The following is a 19,929-nucleotide window of genomic DNA, read 5'->3' as shown; positions in this document are numbered from 1 at the left end:
TGTTGCGTAAGGCATGTGTGGCATTGATGTAGATACACGGTTCTGTTCTAGAACTAGTGGTGCAAAAGGTATTGGCTCATTGGTGGGGCCAGTGGCTGACTGTGAGTCTGGCATAGTCTCGTGATTCGGGCCCAAACTGGGGTCCGTATGGCTATCGCTTAGGGGAGGTGCCCCGTCACTCAATTCGTCAAGTTTAAGACATGCCGTACTCCGAGTGGCCTTAAGTGGCATTCCCTATATACAACATAGGGTGCAACATGTGTGAGATTCAGCATAGTGTCATTGATGAAGTGGATTGCACAAGCTCCGAGTCAAGTCGGTAGCTGAACTCATGAGCAACCTTGCATATGAGTCTGCCAAATGGGAGTGTAACATCTCCCCTAACAGAGCGTGTGGTCTGTACAATCTGTAGCAGGATGTATGTAGGCAGGCACAACTTATTTCCCTGCCCAGCTTTGTATAGGAAGTCCACCATCAAACACGTGCATTCAGAGCGATTGCTCCACCTAAGATACACATTGTGTGTGAATATATGGTGGAGTAGGTAGAAGTAAGGAGTCATCTTGGTCGATGGGAGGCAGTTTCTTTGATTCCAACGGAGCAGTCGACCGCAAAGAAATCGCGTGTGGCAATCTCTTTCACACACAATCCTGAGATTCTTCTTGCTAGCATGAACCTCATGTAACAACCCGTACTTTTCAGTACTCGGGTGTTACCGTATAACCGGGATTTAGGATTAATGCAAACCTAGCTTAGTGAACATTCACGTGCAACCTTTAAATCTGACCGTTGAAGGTGATTCCTATCCACATATCAAACCACCCAGAGGTCAAATTAAATACACTAAGTATATTATCTTATCTATTTATTATATTATAAATTTTACACAAACATAGATAGAAAGAAAATATAAATGTATTTTGATAATTTATCTATCATGAAGAATGTATGAAAATATATTGTAATGGAGTGATACGTATGTATCTAATGTATATAAAATACTATGAAAATAATATTATGTTAACTAAACATGATAAATGATAATTCTACAATATACAATTGAATTAAAAATAGGAGTGTAGTATTAAATATCTTTTATAAACATGTGAACAAAAATTATTAGACATTTTAATGAAATTTTATATTATTTAACATGGTGATTTCAAATATGACATTGTACCATTTTCAATTCATATATGATGGGATAATGTATATTATGAATTTTATATTAATAAATAGGTGATAAATAGCATGTATATAATAGTATGTCAATATAATAAAAAAAATATACATACATATATATGTATGTATGAGATTTTAAGTATTTTAATTGCAAATAATATACAAAAGTAATAAAATCTATATTAATATTAGTACTGGTTAATAATAAATGACGAAAGCTTTACAAATGGCCCTTTAAGACCTTTTAACCGTTGAAATTCGTTTTCGGGATGATCCATCCATTATATTAACGGGAATCCACCATTAGGACGATAGATCGAGTGGTGGGCCCCACCAGGACCTTGGATCTGCCTCACATTTGGTCTAGGGCCCCTAACTGGACTCTTAGAACCTAATGAGTGGTGTGGATTTCTTCAAATCCACTTGTGTACACCAAGTTTCCTTGCACATGTACACAGCGCAGGAGCACCCGCCGTGCACCAGACTTGCAAGCTCGGTCAAGCACAGCTGACCCGATGAAGCCTAAAGAGGAAATCTCCTCTTCTTTCGTTCTCTGCCAAGCAAAACGAGCAACGCTCGTTTGATTGATCCGCGGGCCACCATGATCATTCGATCAGAAAATCCAAACCGTCCATCATCTCTAGAGTGTGGGGCTGACAAAAACCCAACTGTCATGGAAGATTTTCCTGAACGTGTGGACGCACTTTCTTCGCTGCAAATCGGCCCTACAAAACCATATTTTCGAAAATGGAAACCGCCAGCTGTTACGATCCGCGTGAGAAGAAGTCCTCCAATCCTAGCCCTTTATTTCAACATATCCCGACCGTCTGTCTGGGAAAATCTCAGCCATCCATTTGCTTAGGGCGTTCCTTGCAAAACCAGGGATTGTTTTGGTTCCCACCCACTGTTTTGGAGGCAGTTTTAGTCGGAGGAGATCCTGGCCACTTGCGATTGATCCAACGGTTTAGGATGGATCAGGGCAAGCATATAAGGCGTGCGGATCGAGGAACAGTAGCTCGCCCTCCATTTTCGCAGCCACAACCATGAAACCAGCCATTTCCCCTTCCACCTCCGAACCCATCGAGAAAAGCTCATCTGAGCTTCATTTCTTCTATTCTCCAAGCTTACTGGGGTCCATTAGATCGGTCCACAGCAGGTGGAATGAGGAAAGAGCCTCCGGATTTTGATCCACCATTAGAGCCGCACCATCTCCCCCGACCGTTTTCTTCATTCAACGGTGCTGCTGGTGCCACTGGACCAAGGCTGTTGGGTGCGGTCTGGTCCAGTAGTTGTCAACCGGTACAGATAAGAAGAAAAAGGAAAGAAAGAAAGAACTAGAGAGAGAGAGAGAGGAGTCAGGCGGACTCGAGCTAGTGGCGCACTAGCCGTTGCATCGAGCTACTCGGGCCAACTGCGGCTGAGTCTGTCATGTTGGGCCACCCCTGCGATGGGTCCAACCACGTATGGACTGTCTGGAAGCAGAAAAGGAAGGAGAAGAGAGAAGCAGGAAGAGGGAAGAAGGAAGGAGGGGGGAGATTTGTGAGAGAGGCGAGTGGGGCTGTCCCAGTCGAGTCAGGCCGAGTTGGCGAGTTTTGCTGGGTGTTCCCAGCAGCTGGGAAGAAGGAAGAAAAGAGAAAAGAAAGAAGAAGGAAAAGAGTGGAGAAGAAAAGAGAGGAGGAGGAGGAATGAGGGAGTTCGGGTCAACTCGTTTTGAAACCGAGTCAACTCACTGAGTCAAGGCTGACCGAATTCCATGCCATTCAGGGACCTTGCTCGGTCAGCGGATCAACTACATTGGGGCTCCCAATCCCGAGCATAATGCTAGGCACCGTCATCAAGTAACCTTTCCAACTGAGTCCAAATCGACCGAGTCGACTCGATGAGTCAATGCTTTCTTTCTAAACTAGACATGTCTCATTGTATTAATATACTTGTTACCACTCTTATTTATTGGGATTGTTAAAATTAAATATGACTAGACGTTAGTGGAACATGTATGTTAGGACTAACTACTATACACAAGTTTCAATTATTAAATAATAGTATTTTATTTACCATTCTTAAATATTTGTTATTGGTAGGGGATTGTGCCAATTGGGGTCATCATAATGATTATTAACTAATATTAATTATAACACTAATGTTAATAAATATTCTATAATGATTAAGTTAGCACTAAAATTAAGCACACAAAATCTAGCCTAGACCTAGACTCTAAGATAGAATTTTAAACCTAAGTTACTCAAACCCTAGGCCTATACTTAAGACATAAAAGGTAGGTTAAAGTATGAATCTAACCGTAGAATTCCACAATTCATGGTAGATCATGGTATCCATTTTTATGATTGGGATTGATAGTTATGATTTAAAATCATTAGGAAATATTATCATTTCCCTTATGGGATTAGTCAAATACTTATTAATGTAATTATTAGCGTTAGTCCTTATTGTATTATCATTAGAAAATACCCTATTGTTATTACTTATATTATCTAAGAAATTATTAGTCATTATAAAGATATTAGATAATGTCGGTATATTTGAACATGAACTTGTGAACCATCGATATTGATATATAAATTATGACGCTAACACTAATAGTTATCTTATAATTACTAAGATTAAATTGTAACTGATACACCAACTAAAGTTCAAATCCTAAAGTCTAAATTTAAAACTAAACTCTGAGGTGAAAACCCTAATTCCACATTAAAACCCTAAGATAGATAACTCAAACCCTAGGATATGATCTTAAACCTAGGTAGTGCATGGAACTTGGATCTAATGGTACAAATTCATGAATTGTGTTAGGATTCAATTCTATAGGCGCAAGCACCTTGCGACACTAGTAGGCGATTCCAAGTATAAGGTGATGATTCTTCCCCTTGAGCTTTCCATCTTCTCATTAGCTTAAGTTATAGTTTTTATTAAAAATTATAATTGATATCTCTCCCTTATAATCATATGTATTAGCTGGTGGAAATTGAATTGCTATATTGCCTGCTCAATGTTCATCCTATATATTTGCTCATGCTTGTGAATTATTTGTGTATTGCTTATGGACTTTAAACTGGTACATTAGTGGGAAACCCTCACCTATAAATGTACACCCATACTTGGGATGTAACCCGACTGGTTGTGATTAAAATGGACCCTCGACTTAGTGGTTATTGAGTAGTGGTCTAAATGGATCATTGATGTGGGCCTACCATCCAGGGTTACTGTGTCCAAATGGTTTTTAAGGATGGTCTTTTATCGCATGGTTTTGACACTCGCCCTATGAGGCCTATTTTGATAATTGCCCTATGTGGCTTGTTTGATATCGCCCTATGTGGCTTTGTTTTGATATTTTCCCTATATGGATTCGATGTTTTATACTATGTAACCATACGATGGTAAGCCCCATATATTGTAATATGATTGGCCACTAGTCGACGGGTTTCCATTAAACATCCTAAGATGGTAGCCTCATGAGCCGGGGATGGTGGTAATGGGACACTATGCCCGAGCTGTCGGCTTACGCTGGGCCATGTGCTCCCCGTAGTGACCTTTGAGCTTATCTAAATTGGCTGGTTGTAAATGGACTAATAATGACTTGGCTAATCATGCATGCATGGCATACTACGACGGCTTGGATCATTATGCCCATGCGATTATGCTGCGAGTTGCGCTAATGACCAGCCGATCGATTTATGATGATGATTGGATCACTCACGCCCATATGATTATGCTGCGTGTTGCGCTGATAACCACTCACATCTTTGGGTGACGACCCTATTGCCTGTCTGGATGTTTTTCCTGGGGCTCCGATCGTCCGGATGATTTACCTGGGTCGATGATTGCATTCATGCATCCATGCACCTAATAAGACTGCATTTACTCTGTTTTGGTTGTCTAGATGTTTTATACTATTTCTTACCTAATGCGGTGGTGTGTAATCTTGAGGGGAATTCACACTAAGTTGGCCACTCATCCATCAAATATACAACCGTACAGGTAGTACAGGTGGCTTTAGTGATATGTATGTTCAGACTTGATGAGGAGCAGGGTACGATTGCCAGGGATGCATGGCTGTATTTACCTGGAGGAGCTGCGTGATCTTGCGGCTTATATTTATATGCTTACCACTACTCTTCATGTATTAAATGCTTGTAAATTTTGTACTTGTTAAATTCAGAGACATTGGTTTGTATAAGTCATTATGGGCAACTTCTTGTAAGTTTGAATGATAACGAAACTTTCCTTTATGTCGATTTGTCCACTCTACGCTCATTTGCTTACTCTGATGATAGTTTTAAAAAAAAAAAGAAAAAAATGTATACTCGAATTTGACCATCCTTTAAAGTTAACACTCGGGTTTCTGGGACACGGGTCATATACTCGGGTCCTGAAAACCGGGGCATTACAAGTTGGTATCAGAGCATAGTTTGGACAAACTTGGCCTTGGGGAATGATCTTATACAAACTTCAAATGTCTTAAGTTAAGATGTTTGAAATTAGAAACTTGAACTTAGGTGAAATTCCCTTAGACTCAGGAGAATCATTGTGAATATAGAGACCTAAACTTAGGTCCCCTTGAAGATTTTATGTTTAGACATTGGAACTTAGAAAAAAAAAAAAACTTGGTTCCCATGTAAACCACCAAAACTACTATTTGAACTTAAAATTAAACGTAGGTCCCTTTAGAAATTATTAGAATAACCATTTGAACTTATATGAATATCCTCTGTAGCTAGGATAATATAGGGACTCAAATTTTTAGGCCTCTAGATGATTGTTTTGGACGATCATAAAACTTAGAAATGATATATGGTTCTTTTAAAAATATAGATATTCAATGTTTTAGGTCCCTTAAGAAAGTTGTTGGAAAATCTTAGAAACTTCAAACTAGACTTAAGTCCCTTTAACATTCTAGGTTAGCCATTTGAACTTAGAGACAAAGCTTAGCTCCCCATTATAGAATATCAGAGTAGTTGCTTAAACTTGGAACTAAACCTAAATATTGTAGGAGGACAACTTGAGAACATAAGTACTTCAAACTTTAGACCCTTGAAATTTTCAGGACTAGACCTCTAGACTTCAAACTCATGTAGAGATCCTTAGAAACTATTAAGTTAGCCATTTGAAATTAGGAGGAATTGAGAACATAGTGATTCAAATTTTAGGCTCCTAAAAAGGTTGTTTGAATGACTGGAGAACATAGAAATAAACTTAGGACCCTTAGAACATTTAGTCATTGAACTTATGGAAAGTTCCCTGCAAAAGAAAAAAAAAATTATAGTTTTGAGAATATTTAGATACTTTAAAATGTTAAGCTCCCTAGAAGATTGTTTTGGTAACTATAGGACTTACAAATGAGTGTAGGTTCCCTTGAGAGATTTTAGGTTTAGTCATTTGAAATTATAAACTAAACTTAAGTATTGTGGATGTACAAATGCCCACTATGATGTATAAAAGGACCAAACCAGAACATTTTTATACTTAACTTCCAAATGAAGATTTGCTAGAAATTCAGGATATGAAATTTCTTAAGATTTCATGGTTAGGGATAACATTATCATAGTAATCAATCAAATGGATTGAATTTAGGCTTCGTAGGAAATTCCTTATCCACCATATTGTACGTTAGGTTAAACATGAGCACTTCCTAAAATCTAAGGAATTAGGCTAGCAATTGTCGTTTGAATCTCTCAATACATTTTTTACTTAGAAGTAACATTTTCCACAAATTTCAGCATGCAAGAATTAACTAGAGATGAAGTTATATGATCTTAGGTAAACATTTCAACCCTAGGCTACACATGTTAGGATTAGATTTGAAATTCTAAGTGAGTTTAGAAATTTTCGACTCAAATTTCATGTAGAAGTCTTGATTCTGGAATTTTCGGTTAGTGCATTAAGGAATCAGAGTGCGCATTGGAAGCATAATGGGCCACGTGGTCTTATCCGTTATGGATGTAGGAAAATCAGATAATACTTCCCATGAGTCTAGAACAATTGGGATCTCGAATTGATGGAACCATATTTAAGCGAAGCTTACGCAGTTTGGGCTCAAGTTCTAAATCCTAGTGAATCTCAACGATCTCGTTGCCCTGATCAAGCAAAGGATCGAGATTTAATAGGGTTGTGAGTTGATACCAAAATCCTCTGTCCTGCAGGCAGGAGATCAATGTATCGAGCTCAAACATACTACAACCATCTATTCGTGTTGACAATATTATTAGTGACCACTAAAATGAACTTGGAATATTTGTAGATACTATAGAAAATTTTAATGTTGACATGTGATAGGATAACCCTACTACTTGTATCATTAATAATTGGAAAGAACATCATCAAATCTCGGGGACGAGATTCTTCTTTAAGGGGGGTAGATTGTAACAACCCTAGTTTTGGGTGCCTAGTGGCATATGTTGTACTTGTAGGAAAATAATGGATGTTATCATCATCCTTAAAAATAATAGAAGCATTGAATTTCGGGGATGAAATTCTCTTAAGGGGGGTAGATTGTAACACCCCGTACTTTTCAGTACTCGGGTGTTACCGTATAACCGGGATTTAGGATTAATGCAAACCTAGCTTAGTGAACATTCACGTGCAACCTTTAAATCTGACCGTTGAAGGTGATTCCTATCCACATATCAAACCACCCAGAGGTCAAATTAAATACACTAAGTATATTATCTTATCTATTTATTATATTATAAATTTTACACAAACATAGATAGAAAGAAAATATAAATGTATTTTGATAATTTATCTATCATGAAGAATGTATGAAAATATATTGTAATGGAGTGATACGTATGTATCTAATGTATATAAAATACTATGAAAATAATATTATGTTAACTAAACATGATAAATGATAATTCTACAATATACAATTGAATTAAAAATAGGAGTGTAGTATTAAATATCTTTTATAAACATGTGAACAAAAATTATTAGACATTTTAATGAAATTTTATATTATTTAACATGGTGATTTCAAATATGATATTGTACCATTTTCAATTCATATATGATGGGATAATGTATATTATGAATTTTATATTAATAAATAGGTGATAAATAGCATGTATATAATAGTATGTCAATATAATAAAAAAAAATATACATACATATATATGTATGTATGAGATTTTAAGTATTTTAATTGCAAATAATATACAAAAGTAATAAAATCTATATTAATATTAGTACTGGTTAATAATAAATGACGAAAGCTTTACAAATGGCCCTTTAAGACCTTTTAACCGTTGAAATTCGTTTTCGGGATGATCCATCAATTATATTAACGGGAATCCACCATTAGGACGATAGATCAAGTGGTGGGCCCCACCAGGACCTTGGATCTGCCTCACATTTGGTCTAGGGCCCCTAACTGGACTCTTAGAACCTAATGAGCGGTGTGGATTTCATCAAATCCACTTGTGTACACCAAGTTTCCTTGCACGTGTACATAGTGCAGGAGCACCCGCCGTGCACCAGACTTGCAAGCTCGGTCAAGCACAACTGACCTGATGAAGCCTAAAGAGGAAATCTCCTCTTCTTTCGTTCTCTGCCAAGCAAAACGAGCAATGCCCATTTGATTGATCCGCGGGCCACCATGATCATTCGATCAGAAAATCCAAACCGTCCATCATCTCTAGAGTGTGGGGCTGACAAAAACCCAACTGTCATGGAAGATTTTCCTGAACGTGTGGACGCACTTTCTTCACTGCAAATCGGCCCTACAAAACCATATTTCCGAAAATGGAAACCGCCAGCTGTTACGATCCGCGTGAGAAGAAGTCCTCCAATCCTAGCCCTTTATTTCAGCATATCCCGACCGTCTGTCTGGGAAAATCTCAGCCATCCATTTGCTTAGGGCGTTCCTTGCAAAACCAAGGATTGTTTTGGTTCCCACCCACTGTTTTGGAGGCGGTTTCAGCCGGAGGAGATCCTGGCCACTTGCGATTGATCCAACGGTTTAGGATGGATCAGGGCAAGCATATAAGGCGTCCGGATCGAGGAACAGTAGCTCACCCTCCATTTTCGCAGCCACAACCATGAAACCAGCCATTTCCCCTTCCACCTCCGAGCCCATTGAGAAAAGCTCATCTGAGCTTCATTTCTTCTATTCTCTAAGCTTACTAGGGTCCATTAGATCGGTCCACAGCAGGTGGAATGAGGAAAGAGCCGCCGGATTTTGATCCACCATTAGAGCCGCACCATCTCCCCCGACCGTTTTCTTCATTCAATGGTGCTGCTGGTGCCACTGGACCGAGGCTGTTGGGTGCGGTCTGGTCCAGTAGTTGTCAACCGGTACAGATAAGAAGAAAAGGGAAAGAAAGAAAGAACTAGAGAGAGAGAGAGGAGTCAGGCGGACTCGAGCTAGTGGCGCACTAGCCGTTGCATCGAGCTACTCGAGCCAACTGCGGGCTGAGTCTGTCATGTTGGGCCACCCCTGCGATGGGTCTAGCTACGTCTGGACTGTCTGGAAGCAGAAAAGGAAGGAGAAGAGAGAAGCGGGAAGAGGGAAGAAGGAAGGAGGGGGGAGATTTGTGAGAGAGGCGAGTGGGGCTGTCCCAGTCGAGTCAGGCCGAGTTGGCGAGTTTTGTTGGGTGTTCCCAGCAGCTGGGAAGAAGGAAGAAAAGAGAAAAGAAAGAAGAAGGAAAAGAGTGGAGAAGAAAAGAGAGGAGGAGGAGGAATGAGGGAGTTCGGGTCAACTCGGTTTGAAACCGAGTCAACTCACTGAGTCAGGGCTGACCGAATTCCATGCCATTCAGGGACCTTGCTCGGTCAGCGGATCAACTACATTGGGGCTCCCAATCCCGAGCATAATGCTAGGCACCGTCATCAGGTAACCTTTCCAACTGAGTCCAAATCGACCGAGTCGACTCGATGAGTCAATGCTTTCTTTCTAAACTAGACATGTCTCATTGTATTAATATACTTGTTACCACTCTTATTTATTGGGATTGTTAAAATTAAATATGACTAGACGTTAGTGGAACATGTATGTTAGGACTAACTACTATACACAAGTTTCAATTATTAAATAATAGTATTTTATTTACCATTCTTAAATATTTGTTATTGGTAGGGGATTGTGCCAATTGGGGTCATCATAATGATTATTAACTAATATTAATTATAACGCTAATGTTAATAAATATTCTATAATGATTAAGTTAGCACTAAAATTAAGCACACAAAATCTAGCCTAGACCTAGACTCTAAGATAGAATTTTAAACCTAAGTTACTCAAACCCTAGGCCTATACTTAAGACATAAAAGGTAGGTTAAAGTATGAATCTAACCGTAGAATTCCACAATTCATGGTAGATCATGGTATCCATTTTTATGATTGGGATTAATAGTTATGATTTAAAATCATTAGGAAATATTATCATTTCCCTTATGGGATTAGTCAAATACTTATTAATGTAATTATTAGCGTTAGTCCTTATTATATTATCATTAGAAAATACCCTATTATTATTACTTATATTATCTAAGAAATTATTAGTCATTATAAAGATATTAGATAATGTCGGTATATTTGAACATGAACTTGTGAACCATTGATATCGATATATAAATTATAAGGCTAACACTAATAGTTATCTTATAATTATTAAGATTAAATTGTAACTGATACACCAACTAAAGTTCAAATCCTAAAGTCTAAATTTAAAACTAAACTCTGAGGTGAAAACCCTAATTCCACATTAAAACCCTAAGATAGATAACTCAAACCCTAGGATATGATCTTAAACCTAGGTAGTGCGTGGAACTTGGATCTAATGGTACAAATTCATGAATTGTGTTAGGATTCAATTCTATAGGCACAAGCACCTTGCGACACTAGTAGGCGATTCCAAGTATAAGGTGATGATTCTTCCCCTTAAGCTTTCCATCTTCTCATTAGCTTAAGTTATAGTTTTTATTAAAAATTATAATTGATATCTCTCTCTTATAATCATATGTATTAGTTGGTGGAAATTGAATTGCTATATTGCCTGCTTAATGTTCATCCTGTATATTTGCTCATGCTTGTGAATTATTTGTGTATTGCTTATGGACTTTAAACTGGTACATTAGTGGGAAACCCCCACCTATAAATGTACACCCATACTTGGGATGTAACCCGACTGGTTGTGATTAAAATGGACCCTCGACTTAGTGGTTATTGAGTAGTGGTCTAAATGGATCATTGATGTGGGCCTACCATCCAGGGTTACTGTGTCCAAATGGTTTTTAAGGATGGTCTTTTATCGCATGGTTTTGACACTCGCCCTATGAGGCCTATTTTGATAATTGCCCTATGTGGCTTGTTTGATATCGCCCTATGTGGCTTTGTTTTGATATTTTCCCTATATGGGTTCGATGTTTTATACTGTGTAACCATATGATGGTAAGCCCCATATATTGTAATATGATTGGCCACTAGTCGACGGGTTTCCATTAAACATCCTAAGATGGTAGCCTCATGAGCCGAGGATGGTGGTAATGGGACACTATGCCCGAGCTGTCGACCTACGCTGGGCCATGTGCTCCCCGTAGTGACCTTTGAGCTTATCTAAATTGGCTGGTTGTAAATGGACTAATAATGACTTGGCTAATCATGCATGCATGGCATACTACGACGGCTTGGATCATTATGCCCATGCGATTACGCTGCGAGTTGCGCTAATGACCAGCCGATCGATTTATGATGATGACTTGGATCACTCATGCCCATATGATTACGCTGCGTGTTGCGCTGATGACCACTCACATCTTTGGGCGATGACCTCATTGCCTGTATGGATGTTTTTCCTGGGGCTCCGACCGTCCGGATGATTTACCCGGGTCGATGATTGCATTCATGCATCCATGCACCTAATAAGACTGCATTTACTCTGTTTTGGTTGTCTAGATGTTTTATACTATTTCTTACCTAATGCGGCGGTGTGTAATCTTGAGGGGAATTCACACTAAGTTGGCCACTCATCCATCAAATATACAACCGTACAGGTAGTACAGGTGGCTTTAGTGATATGTATGTTCAGACTTGATGAGGAGCAGGGTACGATTGCCAGGGATGCATGGCTGTATTTACCTGGAGGAGCTGCGTGATCTTGCGGCTTATATTTATATGCTTACCGCTATTCTTCATGTATTAAATGCTTGTAAATTTTGTACTTGTTAAATTCAGAGACATTGGTTTGTATAAGTCATTATGGGCAACTTCTTGTAAGTTTGAATGATAACGAAACTTTCCTTTATGTCGATTTGTCCACTCTACGCTCATTTGCTTACTCTGATGATAGTTTAAAAAAGAAAAGAAAAAAATGTATACTCGAATTTGACCATCCTTTAAAGTTAACACTTGGGTTTCTGGGACACGGGTCATATACTCGGGTCCTGAAAACCGGGGCGTTACACCTCATCACGCTCCATCCCCATAATATGAGCTATCACACCAACATCAACTGTGACTTCCCACTTTTTGATGGAGATAATGAACTATAAAGGCTCTAGGAGCGGATCACGTATGTGGGCATAGAAGGCTCGGACAGTGCTCTCACAGGCACATGACTTGCCTTTAAATATGGGACCCCACCAAGCGTCCACCAGGAGGTCCAGCACTGGATAAAGTCGAAACAGCTTTTCGTCCACGTGTACTTCACAGAGGACTATGCGACCCTGGAACCTACCATGTACGATGCCCAGCGGTAGGGCCCTTTCAAGCAGAACTGGGGAACGAGATCCCCCTTCGTCCTCTGCTCTTGCGATGCTTGTACTTGCTTTGGTGCCTAATTTCTTCCTTAGACTGGTTGGGCGACTAAGCTCAGCTTCATTTGTGGAAGCCCTCTTCTTTCCCATGAAGGAAAGAAGTGTGAAGAGGGAGAAGATCGCAGCCACAGGCTCAAAAAGAGTCATAGAAGTTAGGAAAGCTTGGGAATAGGGTGGATTGTGAGGCTTGTAAGTTATGAGACACAAAGGTATAGGCTTTGTGCTCAAATAAGGAGAATAATGGAGATGGGTGGTTGTAGAAGATGGGTTTTTTTAGGAAGATGATGGAGATGGGTATGTAGTGAAGAAGAAGAAGATATGAGAATGGAGGGGGAATTTGAGGTGAAAAATTAAGGTTTTGGAGGGGTTGAAAGGGTTTAGAAGTTATGTGGGAATGAAATGAAGTAAAAGGGGAAGAAATAGAGGGCCCCCACATGTTTTTCGTGGCCCCACATGAGTGTACACGGTTAGCCTGCCGCGGCTCGCTGGACTTAGACCGGGAGGCCTCCTAGTAAGAAGGATGTCATCGTGGTCCACTGGACCTCTGGGTGATGGCTCACCCTAGGAGCGATGGCATCCCCCTCCTAGGGTGCCAGAAATGTATGGGACCCATCTTGGGTCCTACTGTTTCATGCGGTTTGGGCGCCTATGCCTGTTTGGGACATTTTCGGGGTCTATCTCGTGCATATTCATGCTTTTCGAGTCATTTGAGTGTGGAATACACCGAATTATCATCTAAACCTATCGATTGATGGTCTGAAAGGGAATTGGGATCATCCCGCATGATCACAGATGCATACGGGTCTGATTTCAATGGTTAGTTTTGCCCGTCGGTGAAACTTGGAATCTTACGACTGTTTCTACATTTCATTGCCCCCTCCTAAGTCAAAGTACATCAGTGTGCGTCATGTTACTATAACCTAGGTCCAGTTTAATCCAAATCATGCTTTGATACCAACTTGTAACGCCCCAAATTTTCAGGGTCGAGCAAAGGCTCAACTCCCGAGATCCATTGCATCACTTATGCAACATAGATAATAATGATTAAATGTTGTCCCTATTAGTGCATTAAACATGAATGGGATTACATTAAATCAGCATATCATACTCCATAGATAATTAGATTATGCAAGTAGAAGACTATGATAAATATATAAAGCATATAAGCGGTTGTAAGTCCCTAGAGTATGAACATGTTACCAGGTTAAATAATTACATGTATAATTCCAAAATTTACAAAATGATACAATGTAATGACATTTAATCCATATCCTTGTAACCCCGTCGATGTAACTCTAGGTCTACATAGACCCACCAGAGAATTGCATGTAGGAGAACTCATCCTCGTCATCATAAAAGTTGGGCTCTACCTTGTAAGCCTCGCCGTCATCTGAAACTAAAACAGAGTCTAGTTGGTATTTTAAAACACTGTCCCAGAGTGGGAGTGAGTGATCAACTTAGTGGAGCTAAAAGGTAAAGGTTAACGTGTTATCAATTCAATCAAGTAGTAATGATAAAGAAATACAACAATCATATCCTAAGTACTCTTGTTAATGCAAGAATGATATGCTATAATGATGCATGCCCTTGCCTGTACTCCCTCAGCGATATCATCTCACGATTGTGCATGCAATACTCCCACTAAACGTATGCTTCCTCCCCAAAGCACATGCAATGCATGACATGATTGTGTTAGCCAAGTTCTTATTTAGGCTTATTCATACAACCAGTTTGGAAAGCTAAGGTACCTCCTTTTATATCATTTACCTCAACAATGATCCATCTAGGGTCGTCAATCCTAGTTAATCGCATACGATGGGCAAGTTATAGGGCAACATCACCCCTGATTGAAAAGTAGTGGATAGGCAAGTTCAGGTCACTACAAAGAGGCTCGTCACCTCAGCGTAGGCCTAGTTTATACTCGAGGTCACTACGGAAAGGCTTGTCACCTTAGCGTAGGCCGACAACTTGAATACAGTGTCTCATACCACCGTATTCGGCTCACGAGTTTAGTTTGCTCACTGGACACTACGGGGAGGTTCGTCACCCCAACTCGTGACGAAGGTCGACAGCTCGACCACGGTGTCCCATACTACCATGTCTGGATCATGAGTCTTAACGGATCGTGGTACCATGGTTAAAAGGCTTTTTCATTGGTAAGTAGTACCTTAGCTTCAAGCAGAAGCGTCCATACATAGTGAACATACATTAGGCTAATCGAGTTACTTGAAAAGCTCGAATGGTACGAGCGCATGTTAAATTAATTGACATGGAGTGCATACATACTCCTCGTGGCCTAACCACTGTCGCTAATCACCATATGACTCAGATTCATCGAACGTATCCGTTGTGGAAAAACTAGTTCGACCACTAACCGTAAACCGTTACCGATTACTTGGACTACATATTAGTCCCAATCATACTCAAATATAATAGGCATTCATATGTGATAGTCAAAACAACATGTGACAACCAATTCAAATATAAATCTCATTTGAGCATTTTAACAAACACATAGTGCACATGTTACCATTCATAGGCATTTCATCCATAAATCATGTTGTAGGGCGATAGGTTACATGAAGGAAACTGTAACTGTAGATACAGTAATTGAGGATCCTATCTCAACACCCTTATTAAATACATTTCAACAAGTAACTTCTCATTCAGACATTTTATCAAACACTTAGACTACATATACCAACATACATGTAATAAATTAGTTATCACAAACAATATAGCAAATCTTTTTACAAAGGAGTCGTCACACGTACAACAATCATGTATTCTCAATCAATAATCATGGCAAGCACAAATCATAATTTCATATTCATTCAAACATTTCAACAAACACATGGAATGCATTATATTCAACATAGTTCATATATATGTATAATACACGGAAAACATGCATCTAAGTACATGTGACAGCAATCAAGTCAGTCATAAATCATTAACTGACATTGAAAGCCTTAAAAACCATAACCTAAATGTTTATATTCCACACCTTTCACTGATACGCCGATTACAAACTCGGTTCGTACACTACGCCATTGTCTACGGCACAACAGCTACCTAAATCATGAAATAGGTTAGCTATTTCACCGTTTCCTCTATTCGGATTCTTAAAATAGATTAGGGTTAGGATTTCTTATCCAAAAACAGATTCGGATTCGATGGTGTAGCGACAAGGGAGAGATGATTCGACACATGGAGTGGGGGGAATGAATCCCAGCAACTATCTCTCTCTCTCTCTTTCTCTTCTCCTCACTCTTTCCTCCTCTTTTCTCTCTTATCTCTCCTATGGTTTTAGGAAATTCGTATGGAATGAGAGAGGGATGGGTTTAGGTCCTTAAATAGACCCAAAAGTGATGTCAATGGCCCCAGGGCCATGATATACTTAGGTTATAGCCAAGAGGTGGCTGTTTCGGGCCAATGGAGCTCATCCGGAGGTCCATTACCTGCATACGGTCCAGAGAAAGTTCTTTAACAATGGATCTATGTTAGGTTAAGATTTTGGTCTGATCAAATTTGTGGATCGACCGTGGAGGACCAGTTTCATTTCAATGGCTATCATCACTCGATCAGGGCCACAAGTATACTGACATGTGTGGGGAAATTTTACTTATCCAAGGGTATAGTTGGGTCAAAATATGATGGTCTGAAACCTTAAATTTGGCCTACAAGTGAACGGCCCAAATCACTTAAGTTTGAGTTCATTTTCTAAAGATATTCACATTTCTCACACACTTCGCTCCGGGCTCAAGTTGTGTATTTCTGGATAGTATTTGGACTTGATTTCCATAATGATTGCCAAGCCCAGTAAGGCGGTCAGAACCATATAGTTTCATGGTAGTCAGACTTTCGACGCATGGTCCAGGTCCGATACGAAGTTTCAATGTGCTACCGAGGGCAACTGGGTTTTGAGATTGATCCTAGGTTTCTAGGTAACATTGGGTTAGCGATTCTATTAGTTTTGCGTCTTGCATTCATATAGAAAGTAGTTCCAAGCAAATCTACTAATTAATTCAGTTTAGTACTTAATTAATTTTCGTCTAATTTCTATATAATTTGATCCTTAGGGATCTCTACCTAAGGTGGTACTCGGGTCTTTATACGGATTTTTTCGAGATGTTACACCAAGAAAGCGACTAATTTAGTTTTAGCAGTGAATTCGGTCGAGCCCTTTATCTTTTTGAGATTAGCTTCTAATTCGGCACAATGGCTGTCAGGAAACCTGAAAAGGGAGGGAGTGAGTAATTTATATCTATAGGTAAGTATTATTTGAAAGGAAAGAAAATTATTAAAATACTTACACTAAGTATCGAGAAAAATGTGCAAGTCACTGAAGAGGGGATATCTTATGGATGTCAGCAAAATAAGACGTTTCGCAGAAAAGTGTAATTGTTGATGTTGTAATCTTAGGTGTTCTGTTGGGAGCAACATAGGAAAATTCCTCGTTTGAAGGAGCGTATTCATCGAGGAAAGATCCGAAGATGGGCAAGCCAGTCATTCTGTATAGATCCCACAAAGTGATGCTTACTTCTCTAACTGGAAGATGGAAAGGGTTTGTAGTGGAAGACCAATACTTCAGAAAGCCCTTATAAATCATCATGTCCTTTTGGAAGAACTCTGAATTGGCTTCTATGGCGTGATAAATCCTTGTTGCAATAAGGACGTCTTCGTATTTCTTCAAAATCTCTTTGGCCCATGCGTTGTAATATGGATGATCAGTTCAAAGACCCCGCGTCCTAAATTCCTCCTTACCCCACAAGGAGTCGCGATGACGAAAGCGTCGTTGAATTGTTTCAAAAAAATGAGTGAAGTATAAGGAATGAGGATTGTAACATGGTGTGAGGAAGTGCATATATTTTATTTGCCCTGTCTTTTGAGTTAAGCCTTTCTCTGTGAGATAATCTTCAAGGATTTGCGTCTCTTTGATCATCCAATTCGACACATACAGGAGCCTGTTCTGTGCCATGTAGTTGGTCAATTTACTTTAAAGTATGGAATGGTGGCGCTGAAGTTGCAAAGGGAGAGCAATAGTCTCATCTTTATAAGGGTTGTGAAATTTAATCGCCTTAGTATTTAACTTGACTAAATCTCAAGTATTCTGAAAATGCCTCCAATTGTGTTCCCAAATCTTTTCTTGAAAAGTTTCTTCTTTGCTCTTTTCTCTTGTTTGCTTCAAAATTTTTGGAGGAGGGGAAGCTTCAGCAGCAGAAGGATGAATGTCATCTATGCAAAAATTGGCTGTGCATTTCAACCAATCATCCCAATCAGACTCTTGTCTTGAAGTAGGGGGTCCCTTTATCTCCTTCATTAGTACGGCCATGCGGATATGTTCAGATAAGTGTTGGATGTGATCAGCAAAGTTAATAATGACAGGAGTCAGCTCTTTGTAGAAAGAAGTGCAGTTTTCAATAGATCAATCTTTTTTTACTACGGATCTCGACTGATTGCAAGTCAGAAGGTTCAGCAGTTTTTGGGGAGGCATGAGGTCTTTTTGAGTTAGCCATTGGATATCTATACAGGAGTCAGTGAACAAATTAAAATCAGGAAGAGAAGTTCATTAAGTGAAAGGAGAAGTATAAAAGATTGTTAAAAAGGAGGGGGCAAATAATTTTGGAGTGTGCGCAAGACATTGTGCGCAAGTCAGTGTGCGCAAAATATTATGCATAAGTCAGTGTGCGCAAGACATTGCGCACAAGATAGTGTGCGTAAGACATTACACGTAAGACATTATGCATCAAACTGATTGCGTACTAATTCATTGTGTGTAATTTCATTGTGCGCTACCTGTCCTTGCAATAAAAACTGTTAAGCACAGAGAAGTGTTGTGCACAAAGTCCTATTGTGCGGGATAAGTGTTGTGCAGCGCACAACAGTGTTGGTGTGAAGAATAACTTAAAATGGTGTAGTAGACAAAAAATGAAGTGAGGGAAAATAAATAAAAGTCTTATATTTATAGGCAAGGTCTGGCCCGTTGTGCGGTGAACATTGTGCAGAAAGTGTTGTGCACGAACAAAAGAGAAAATGATTGTACACCGAAGGGCTTAATGATGCGCACAACAGAAGAAAAGAAGGCAAAAATGGTTAGAATTAATTTTTATATTAATCCTACATTGTTTATTTTGTAGATATAAAAACAAAAAATGCAGGATCAAGGGGGCATCTGTTGATTCATAAAAAGAGAAAGACAGTAAGAAGTCATTGTGTGCAAAAGAGGCATTGTGTGCTTATGGTCATTGTGCGTTGATGGTCATTGTGTGCAGAGAGGCATTGTGCATAGATGATCATTGTGCGCAGTGGAGCATTGTGCACTGAATGTCCGTACAAAGGATTCCGCATGAAGGAGTCTGCACAATGAAGTCCGTACAAAGGAGTCCGCACAAAGGTGTCCGCACAGAGAGGAATTAGCGCATAAGGGATACCTCACAATGTCGACATGGCATGATTCACATGTGTGAAAGGGGTATAAATATCCCTTGACCCCTGGATAGGAGGTCATTAGCAACGAATCAAGGAGGAGAAGATCCCGATGAGAGAGAGAGGTAAAGTCTTCATCCATTGTGTGAGACATGCATTGTGCGGCGCACAACACCATTGGAGCACAATGTTATTGGCGCACACCATTAGCAAGAGCACAACACTACCAAAACACACAGCAGTACCAAGCACACAGCAATAGCGGGCGCACAACACTAACCAACGCACAACGAGCTAAGCGCATAATAAGGCAAGCACACAATACTGCTAACAAGCGCACAGTAGCCCAAAAGCATGACAATGTCGAGTGCACAACAGTATTCAACGTACAACAGTCTACAACATACGATGCTTCCAGCACTTATCGTCTTAGCGTATAATATCTTTTGTTTGTTTTTCTATTATAAGTCATGAACATTCTGTTTTGGAATCAAAGGAGAAAAGGATGTAAAAGAAGTTGGAATGAATAAGTAATATGATTATCTTCTT

This window comes from Magnolia sinica, chromosome 1, assembly GCF_029962835.1.
Source record: "Magnolia sinica isolate HGM2019 chromosome 1, MsV1, whole genome shotgun sequence".
In the NCBI taxonomy this organism is placed as follows: Eukaryota; Viridiplantae; Streptophyta; class Magnoliopsida; order Magnoliales; family Magnoliaceae; genus Magnolia; species Magnolia sinica.
The sequence above is the reverse complement of the archived record's forward strand: the minus strand, read 5'-3'. Positions refer to the sequence as shown.